Below are 10,758 nucleotides of genomic sequence, written 5' to 3'. Positions count from 1 at the left end.
TCACTGTGACCAAGGGGTGGGATAATATGGTGGTGTCATCTGGGACATGTATTTGTTCCCGTGGTCCAGGGGCTGCAGGTTGAGACCAGGTAAGGGTCTGATGAGCAAAGACAACTCCTAGTGTTCTAAGTCTGAAATAGCCTCGCCCTTGTTTGTTTTTTCCATTGAAACAATTATTTTTATTTTTATTTTTATTTTAAAGATTTTATTTATTTATTCATGGGAGACAGAGAGAGAGAGGCAGAGGGAGAAGCAGGCTCCCAAGGAGCAGGGAGCCCGATGCAGGACTCCATCCCAGGACCCTGGGATCATGACCTGAGCCGAAGGCAGACGCTGAACCATCTGAGCCACACAGGCGCCAAGAAACAATTATTTTTAAATAACGGTTTGATAACCTGAGGTTCCTAAAAAAATGCAACAATTGAGTTACAAAAGAAGAGATTCCACCTGAGCCAGGGAGTGGGGAGGTCCTGGAGAAAGAGGCTGAAAAAAATAGAGTCGAGTCAGATCAATGAGGTCCTTTGATTACTTTAATAAACTTGTATCAAAGCCTACTGAATGGTGAAGTCCACACTGTATTCAGGAAGCAAGGAGCTTTTGAGCAGAGCTGAGGCATGTCAGAGTGAGAGAAACCACTCTGAAAAGCCACCAACCTGTGTGGCCAACACTTCTCAGGCCGGAAGGAGAGGTAACAAGGCCCATGTGCTGGAGAGGACTGCAGTCTGCAGAAGCTGGTAGCCCGCACGCACTGAGCACGTTCTCCAGGCCCCACCTCCTATGGCATTGTGTGGGGCACGGTCCCCTCGAACCCAGAGGACTTCCGCAGAGTCATCCCTGTCACATCCTCACCCCCATATGACTCCCTGTTCTTTCCCAGGCAGACCCACTCAGTGTCCACCAGACAGGATCCACCACCATTCTGTTCTGCAGCCATGGGGCAGTCACTTTTAAGACCCTTGAGTTCCCGTCTACGCAATGTTTACCACGCACAAATAGCTCCCAAGCACATATGCATTGAGAAAACTGTGCACTGAAATCTAGCTAATATTTACCAAGTGCTTATTCTATGCCAAATCCTTTGTACGCATTATCTAATCAAATCTATGTAATGTGTAGCAGAGACAGCTAATTGCACCCCAATATTCATCCCATCCATTCTTGCCTTGTCATAAAAGCTCTCGGTTTCAGCTAGACACATAAAAACTGCATTTCCCAGCCTTCCTTCCAACAGTATAACCTTCTCAGCAACAAAGTTCTGGACAAAGGAGAGGAAAGGGAAGGGTCACATTCTACAGAATGTTCTTAACAACACATCAATTAAGAGTAGGGAAAGAAACACTTCTCAATAAATATATACATTGATCATAAGACACAACCTGGTTTTATAAAGAGGCACAACCTCCTGCACTCCCACCTTTCCTCCTGCTGGCCGGAATATAGTCAAGATAGCTGGAGCTCCAGCAGCCATCCTGGATCATGAGGGAGAAGCCAGGTGTTGAGGATGGCAGAGCAATAAGATAAATGGGTCCTGGATCCTTAGTGGCTATAAAGTCACCCTGGACTTCCTACATCTATCAAAGAGAAGTGAACTTTTGTCTTTTTTTTTAAGCCACCATCGTTTTGGGTTTTTTGTTACTCCCAATTGAACCTAATCACAACTGCTAACCCTAACTGTTCTGCACTAGCTGTCCCCACCCACTTCCCTGCTTCGTTTTTCTGCAGAGCACTTACTACCATCTAATGTACTATATTTTCATAATCTGTGTGCTTATCATGGGTCTGTCCCAATAGAATGTAAGCTTACAAAGGCAGAGAGTTTATATTCTGTCCACTTCTGGCATTGTGTGGGGCATGGTCCCCTCGAACTCAGAGGAGTTCTTCAGTAGTGCCTGACACATAGTAGATGTTCAATCAAAATTTGCTGAATGGACAAACGGAAAGATAAAGTTACATAATATAATGATCTTACAGATGAGGGTCAGAGAGGGTCTCACAGCTAGGAGTCTGGACATGAAGTGAACCCAGGCCATCTGGCTCTTAAACACTAACTAAGCTGCCACCCAATGCAGGGGAGTCCCTCGAAATCCTTCTAAGTGGAACCATACCTTGTTTCTTTCTTTTTTTTATTTTTTTTTTAATTTTATTTGTCTATTTATTTGAGAGAGAGAGAGAGCCGCGCACAAGCTGGGGGAGGAACAGACGGGGAGGGAGAAGGGGACTTCCTGCTGAGCGTGGAGCCCCGACTCAGGGCTTGACTTGGGATTCGATCCCAGGACCCTGAGATCATAACCTGAGCTGAAGGGAGACACTTAACCAACTGAGCCACCCAGGCGGCCCTCACACCTTATTTCTAATGGGAAAGGCAACACCTCTTCAGGGAGAAAATATGAGCAAGAATCTGAGGCCGAGAAGATTCTCTGAGGTTTCAGGCTTAGTTACTAATGAATATTGGGAACACTGTTTTCTTGATTCTAAGACACCACTGGTTATAAGACACACTATCAATTTTATTGGGAGTAGGGAGAGAAACTCTTCATTAAGCAGATGCATTGATCATAAGACCTCTTGATTTCAGAAACATTATAATGGGGAAAACGTGCATCTTCACTGGAGGCAGCGGAGAGGCCAAAATGCCTTGGAGAAAGCTGTTAGAGGTATTTTCTTAAGTCTTCCAAGAATGAGTAGAGCTTGGCCAATTTTTTCCACAAAAGAAGCTAAAACAAGGCTGGGTTCTTTGATTTCCACCCCCTACCTACATCTACGCCCCGAGTTAAGCGCCCCCCTTCCTCCCCATGCCTTATGTACGCCGCTTTGTACGCCGCTTTCTTTCAAGCCGCTGTGTAATTGGTGTTTCCTTATCTCCTCTGTAAGGTTCGGGGCCGGGGAACGAGGGTCACCGAATCCTGTCCTCCTCGGCAGCGCCAGCCCAGGGTCTGGCCCATAGGAAGGTCTTAGTGAATGTTTACTGAGGAAATGCATGAATGAAGCGCGAGCAAATAAACAGAACAATGGGTGAAGGGTTATGCCTCCACCTGTCAGATCCTCAGCCCGTGCGGGGTGGGGGCACGGGGGCTCCCATGTACGCGCCCAGCAGAAGCCAAGCAAGGCCCCGGGGATTTGAACAGCATCCAAGAAGGGAGGGGCAGGAGCCAGATCTCCTTCCCCTGGGGCGGGCGGAGATCCTGCTTATGTGACCTTGTGGAAAAGAGCTGCTTTTACACTGGGGGAGGGGGTCCCCTAACCCAAACCCTCAGGGTCTCATCAATCCTGGAAGGAAACCTGGTGCTGCTGAGCTCACCTTCCCCCTCAACTCACAGGCAGGAAGAAGGCAAGACACATTTTCTCCCCGAAATATGCAGAACGGTGGTTGCCATGAGCACTGGGATCCGCATGTTGCTTGACATCCGTTTTTTTAGAAGTTCGGTTGCCATGGTAACAAAATACCATTTGTGAGACTGAAGATGAATCTCTGGCTGGAAGCTGAGGGAGACGGAGGCTCTTTCTAGACATCTCCTGGCGTGGCGGGGCGGGACTGAGCCTTCCACCTCGAGACTCAAAAAACATCAAAGAATTAAATTGAATTGCATCGAAGCAGCTTAGGAAAAAAATGGAAGGGGACTGAGGCTCGCATCAGCCTGGCTGGGTTGGGGGGCTGCCCAATGCCCTCCTGGAAACCACCCTAGGCACTATCAACACTGCCTGCCGCATAGGTGACAGGTGCTTTCAAACAGGAGTCATTGTTGCTGGTGGCACATATGCCAAGAACAGGCAAACACAGCCACAGCCAAAATCACAGGGGTTTATGCCACAAAAGTACTTATTGAGCATCTACTATTAACCGTGGATACTCCTAGGCACTGGGGATACAGACAAAAAAAAAAAAAAAACCTTCAAAGGGTCTAAGTCCTGTCCTCAAGAAGACGGATGAGAAACAAATGCAGAAGGAAAATATAGTTTTTCAGAAGGTAGAGTAGGTTGACTAATGCCCCCCCTCCCAAAGATGTCCTAATCCCTGTGAATCTGTGAATATTTCACCCTAAGTGGCAAAAGGGATTTTGCAGATGTGATTAAGTTAAGGATCTGGAGGGGAGGGTCTTATCCTGGATTATCCAAGTGGGCCCAAGAATAAACAAGATGCTATGCTACTGGCTTTGAAGATGGAGGAAGGGGCCACAAGCCTAGGAGTTTAGGCAGCTTCTAGAAGGTGGAAAAGGGAAGGAAACACATTATCCCCCAAGCCTCCAAAAGTAATATAGCCCGAGGGAGTTCTGATCTCCAGAATTGTATGATAATAAATTTATGTTGTTTTAAGCTACTGTTTGTAGTCATTCGTCACAGTGACAACAGGAAACTGAGACAGACGGAAACAAGGGAGAAAAATACAGCAGAGAATGAGGGCAGAGAGTAGGGTAGGGGCAGTGGGTGTGGTGGGAAGCGGTCAGACCTCAGATGTTCTTGAAGGAAGAGCCGAGGTAAAGGGGAAGGACTGGGTGAGGGTGTGAAGGAAAGAGAGGAGTCGAGATTGATGCTAAATTCTTGCCCAGTAACTGGTTTGGGTCATTTTTGTTTTGAGAAGTTTATTTGACCTGCAAGTCTAGGACAGGAAAGAGTTTGGAGTTCAGAGGAGAGGTCCAGGCTACAGATAGAATTTGGAGGTTGTTGGCTTATAAAATGGTATTTCAGGCTAAGAGCCCAGATGAGATCACCAAGGGAGTGTGGGCACTCCAGCACCCGAAGGTCAAGGAGATGAAGAGAGCCCGGCAGAGGAGCTTGAGAGTGGCCATGGAGAGACAAGGACACCACGGAGGATGTAAAGACGTGTGTTCTAGAGGGAGGGCTGGCCAGATGTATCAAATGCTGCCGCAAGCTCAGTAAGGTGAGCACTGAAAATCGACACTGATTTAGCAGCGTGGCAGTTGGCGGTGACCTTGAGAAGCACAGTGGAAGCCAAGGCCGGATATGAATGGATCCAAGCGAGTGGGAGGGAAGGAACTGGACCCAAGAAGCAGAGAGCACTTTTTCAGGTTTCGCTGCAAAGAACAGTGGGGAAGTAAAGTAGGCACTGGCTGGAGACAGGATGTCCGATCAAGAGAGGGTTTTATTTTGTTTTTGTTTTGTATGGGATTGAAAAATGATAGCATGTCTGTATGCTGATGGAAAAATTATCCAAAAGGGGGGGGGCATTGAGAACACAGAAGAAAGCATAGGGGCTCTCTGGAGTGAAGACCCTGAGGAAGTGAGTGGGGTGGGCTGTGGGCTCAGTCCCTGCAGTGGAGGACCGGCTCTAGGCAGCCCCTCCACAGCAGCGAGAAGGAAGCCGTGTGTGAGCACAGATGCAGGTGGGCGGGTAGATGCGCTGCTGAGTCTGAGGAAGTTCTCTTCCTATTGCCCCAATTTTCTTTGTGAAGTAGGAAGCAAGAGCTGCAGCCGAGAGTGAGGACAAGGAAGGAGGCGTGGGGGTCTGGAGTGAGAGGAGGTGTGAAGTCATCACGGGGAGAGGGAGAGTGAATGGACTGGGGACATATAGTAGAACTGGCTGGCTGGCTGAGGTCTATTTGAGATGAGTGGTCGTGAATGGAGCCCGAGCTGCGGTTTCTGTGTTGGTCCAGCCAGGCTGAGATGCCCGGGTGCAGACACAGAGTAGGTGGACAGTTGGATGAAGCGAGACTCGGGATTCTGCTCGGGTTAGTCACTAACATAAGCTGGGGGAAGAGCAAAGCACTTGAGGGGCCCCAAAGATATGCACATCCTCATCTCTGGAATCTCTGCATATGTTAGATTACATGGCAAAAAGGAATCCGAGTTAAGGCTGCAGATAGAATTAAGACTGGCATGGGCGCCTGGGTGGCTCAGTTGGTTAAGCGGCTGCCTTCGGCTCAGGTTATGATCCTGGAGTCCTGGGATCGAGTCCCACATCGGGGTCCTGGCTCAGCGGGGAGCTTGCTTCTCCCTCTGACCCTCTCCCCTCTCATGCTGTTTCTCTCTCTCTCGCTCTCTGTGAAATAAAAAAAAAAAAAAAAAAGAATTAAGACTGGCAATCAGTTGACCATGAAATGGAGAGATTATCCTGTATTATCCAGACAGGCCAAATGTGATCCCAAGGGGTCTTTATAAGTGGAAGAGGAAGACAGAAAAGAGGCAACCAGAAAAATGGTCAGATGAGACTCAGCCCAACATTGCTGATGGTGGAAGGGGCAAGAATGTGGGTGGGCCCTAAAAGCTAGAAAAGGCAGGGAAACGGAGTCCTCCCTAGAGCCTCCCAATGGCTTAGTGTTAGCCCAGTGAGACCCATTTCAGATTTCAGACCTCTAGAACTGTGAGAGAATAAATTTGTGTTGTCTTCAGCCCCATGGTATCTGTAAGAGCAGCAGTGAGAAACGAAATTGGGGATATGCCAGGAAGTCACGGCATCTGAGCTGAGTGAGGAGCAAAATGAGCTATGAGCAGGGAATAAAGGTAGTAAGATCAATGAATGAGAGGACCAGGTAGGGTCCAAGAATTGCTGGAGATGATGCACTAGAAGGTAAAATCTTGCACTATGGGATGCTTTGAATTGACATTACGATGGGATTGCAGCTTTTGATAATGGCAAGGTCAAGCGTATGATAATGTGAATGCGTGCTAAGACGGGGCAGAATACAGGATCCTCAGAGGAGGGCATGGGGGCTGAAATGGTGAGGGGTCATGTTTGTGGATAGAGCAGAGTACAATGAGCCGGGACTTAACATCTTTAGGGAAGAAGGCCCCTGGGGCTGGTAAATGGCCACAGCATGGGGGTGGTGTGGTCCAGTGACTTGGGAGATTTAAGGGGGGGAGAAAGGGATTTGGATTTTTGAGCAGCAACGGGAAGCAGCAAGGACATGTACCCCGCTGCAGGTCCAGTGGTTTGAGTGATGTGGGGCGGGACTCACCCAACCATTGCAAGGGCTCCAGGAAAACACTGTATGGGAGTGCCATTGCTTAACCCCTGTTGACCTATCATTTGTAACTAGCCTCTAAAATGCCTCCCAAGGGTCCAAGTTCCCAGCACACATAACCTGATACAGTCCCTCTCAGCCTGGAAAAGGACTGGTTCTGTGTGACTAATAGAACATGGCAGAGAAACACTCTGTGACTTTAGAGACTAATCATAAAGGGCTTTGCAGCTTCCGTGTTGGCCTCTTGGCTCATTCTCTCTGGGGAAAAGTCAGCCACCATGCCACCAGAACACACAAGCAGTCCCATGAAGAGAAACTAAGCCCTCGGCCAACAGCAGTGCCATCTTGCCGGGTACAAGGGTGAGCCATGTTGGAGTGGACCCTCCAGCCCCAGGTGACCCTTCAGATGATGGCAGCCCTAGCCAGTGTCTGACTGAGATCTCAAGAGAGATCTGGAGGACTGGCCAGTGGAGCTGCTCCCAAATTCCTGGCCCACAGAAACCTGAGAGGTAATCAAATGATTATTGTTGTTGTAAGCCACTAAGTTTTAGGGGGATTTGTTACGTACATAACTAATAAACCTGTGTGCTTTTTTTTTTTTTTTAAGATTTTATTTATTTATTTGAGAGAGAGAGAGAGTGCACATGAGCAGGGGGAGGGGCAGAGGGAGAGGGAAAAGCAGGCTCCCTGCTGAGCAGGAAGCCCGATGAGGGACTCGATCCCAGGACCATGAGAACATGATCTGAGCCGAAGACAGATGCTTAACCGTTGGAGCTACCCAGGCGCCCCAAACCTAGTGCTTTTTTAATAGTCTCTCCTCTGGCAACACCTCTAAGTTTCAAATGAAATGACTTCCTCAGGCAGGTGGCCCCTGACCCCCTTTCAGAGCACTCCGTCCTTCTCACCACAGAATTAAATAATGATTTATGTGTAATAGTTCATTTAATGGACCTTCCTATGACACATACCCTCTCCCAAACAAGACCATGAGCTCCAGAGACGGACCACGCATGCCTTGTGGGCCTCCACACCTGGTACCTGCCACATAACAAGTGTTCAGAAATCATTTGTTGAATGGCTGGTGGAGCGAATGAAGACTGGCCATATTTGATTAGGTTAGGGGGTCCAGTGGACAGAGTCCGTTGAGATCAGTTTCGGGACAAAATGGAGCCACATCCCTTCCTCTGGCCTTGTCTGTGATCCCACCTGCTCTGGATCAAGGCCTAGTGGGCCGCAGGTGTCTCCCTTGTCTGCATTCCTGAGACCCAGCTGTATGCAAACACTGGCCTTTGTTTAGACTATTCTGTTTGGTGTGCAAACATGATTTTGCTTTGAACGGGACTATAATTTGATGGGTGCGCCAGGAGCTTATCTCGTGAATGCAGGTGGCTGAAAATCGCATTTCATCCATCACCCTTGCTCATCTCCTACATTCATACCACTCGGTACTCGGGTATCAGATTGTAGACCAACACTATTCCAAAGGCTCCTTGACACTTAAAATCCTCCAGAATTAATAGGAATTTTTGTCATATTCCTCGTCTTTGTTTCATTTTTTAAAAATCATTTATTTATTTATTTAGACAGCACAAACGGGGGGAGGGGAAGAGGGAGAGAGAATCTCCGGCAGACTCCACACTGAGCTCAGAGCCTGACTCGGGGCTCAATCTCTTGACCCTGAGATAATGACCTGAGACAAAATCAAGAGTCAGAGACCTAACTGACTGAGCCACCCAGGTGCCCCTTTTTTTCCCTTTATTTCTGAATCACAAATCCACGTGTGCAGTTTTTCCAAAGGTTAAGAGCATGCCAAACAGATTTTGGCTATTGCTCCACCAGCTGCGTAGCCTTAGGGACGTTATCTATTCTCTTCGAGCTTCAGTCCCCTCATCTGTAAAATGGGGATTATAACAGTTCCTGCCTTGCAAAAGTGATTGTGAGGATCGGCTTGGTGAAGGAAAAGGTTTTGCATAATGCCTGGCACAGAGTTAGCTTTCAGTAAATATGGGTTTATTATTATTACAAAAGAATAGAGCCAAATGACTTAGAAATGAATATAGCTTCAAACAGGGGCACCTGGGTTGCGCAGTCGGTTAAGCATCTGCCTCTTAGTTTCAGCTCAGGTCCTGATCTCGGGGTTGTGAGATCAAGCCCCATGTCGGGCTCTGCAGTCATTGTGGAGTCTGCTTGAGATTCTCTCTCTCCCTCTGCCCCTCCCACTCATGGTCTTTCTCGCTCTCAAATAAATAAATAAATCTTTATAAAAACTACAGCTTCAAACAAATCTGTAGAATTTTGGATGTTCATGAGCATTCTAGAACAAACATAGATTCTTCTTTAAAACAAATGGACACACAAAGGTATACCAGTTTAAGACCAAAAGACACACACACACACACACACACACACACACACACACACACACCCCTAGAACTGAGATGCCTCCACATGAGAAAGCATAGTTCATTTCTATTCATCATTTACGTAATCACTTACAACCACCTGGATATTAAGAAAACTGTACTTTAAGAGCTTTGAAAACCTTGCCAAAATCTCTCCACATGAAATGGTTCCCAGCCTTCAAGAGAAACATTGCACCAATTACTATCTACCTTTTTCAGAGAGGGAAGGCAAGCCGCCCAAGGTCACAAAATGAGTCATTGTCGGAAGTGAGTTTTGTGTGTGTGTGTGTCTTTAATTAAAGTGCTGTCCTTTAAGAATAGCGTACTGACCTGCCGTCAGCTAGGGATTTGCTGAAAGCTGCTTCTCTCGTAGTTGAGGACAACCACTGAGTCAGCTCGCAGGAGCACATCTCATTCTCATCTCATGTCCAACAAATGTCTTTTCAGAACCTCCTAGGTTCCAGATGCTGTCGGGGGCAATGTGGAGTTCAGCAGCACGAAGATGGAAGCATTCCCTGGGCCCTGGGCTCGGAGTGCTCGGCGTCAGGGGTGGAGGGAGTTAGGCATTATATAAATGATCACATGAATAATGACACGATGACAATTCTGATAAATGCTTTAAGGGAGCTGTGAGGGGCAGAACCAAGGGAAGGCAGGGGAGCTTAGGGGACTGTTTCCCTAGCGGTGACACTTAGACATTGGCTTGAAAGATGAATAGGCTAGAAGAGGACGCGATGAAGAGGAGGGATGGGGATGAGCAGGAACAACCTGTGGAGAGGACGTGACAGTGCTGGGGAGGTGGAGGGACTGGAAGGAGCTCCGCATAGCTGAGGCCAAGAGAGGGTCTCCTGGGGAAGCTGGGGTGGGGGGGAGCAATCACACAGAGCTTTGGGGGGAACACTGACAGATTAGGAATTGTCCTTGTTATCTTCCGCTAAAAACAAATCCTCCCAAAGCTTAGCGACTTATGACCCCAGTAAGCATTTATTATGTCCCGGTTTGTGTGGGTTGGCAATTTGGGAGTGGGCAAGCCACGTGGTCTGGCGCAGGGTCTCTCACGAGGTTGCAGCCCAGATGTCAGCTGGGGCCAGAGTCATCTGAAGGTTTGACTGGGGCAGCAGGGTCACTTCCAAAATGGCTCCCTCACATGCGTGGTGAACTGATGCCAGCCGTTGGCCTCAGTTCCTCCCCATGTGGACTTCTCCAGAGGGCTGCCCGAGTGTCCTCATCACCCAGCAGCTGGTTTCCACCACAGATGGTGACCCACAGTGTCTTTGCCTCAGAGACCACACCATGGGGCGCCTGGGTGGCTCAGTCGTTAAGCGTCTGCCTTCAGCTCAGGTCATGATCCCCAGGGTCCTGGGATCGAGCCCCACATTGGGCTCCCTGCTCAGCGGGAAGGCTGCTTCTCCCTCTCCCACTCCCCCTGCTTGTGTTCC

This window comes from Callorhinus ursinus, unplaced genomic scaffold, assembly GCF_003265705.2.
Source record: "Callorhinus ursinus isolate GAN/ISIS: 27379988/994484 unplaced genomic scaffold, GSC_fseal_2.0 scaffold18, whole genome shotgun sequence".
Taxonomy (NCBI): domain Eukaryota; kingdom Metazoa; phylum Chordata; class Mammalia; order Carnivora; family Otariidae; genus Callorhinus; species Callorhinus ursinus.
The sequence above is the reverse complement of the archived record's forward strand: the minus strand, read 5'-3'. Positions refer to the sequence as shown.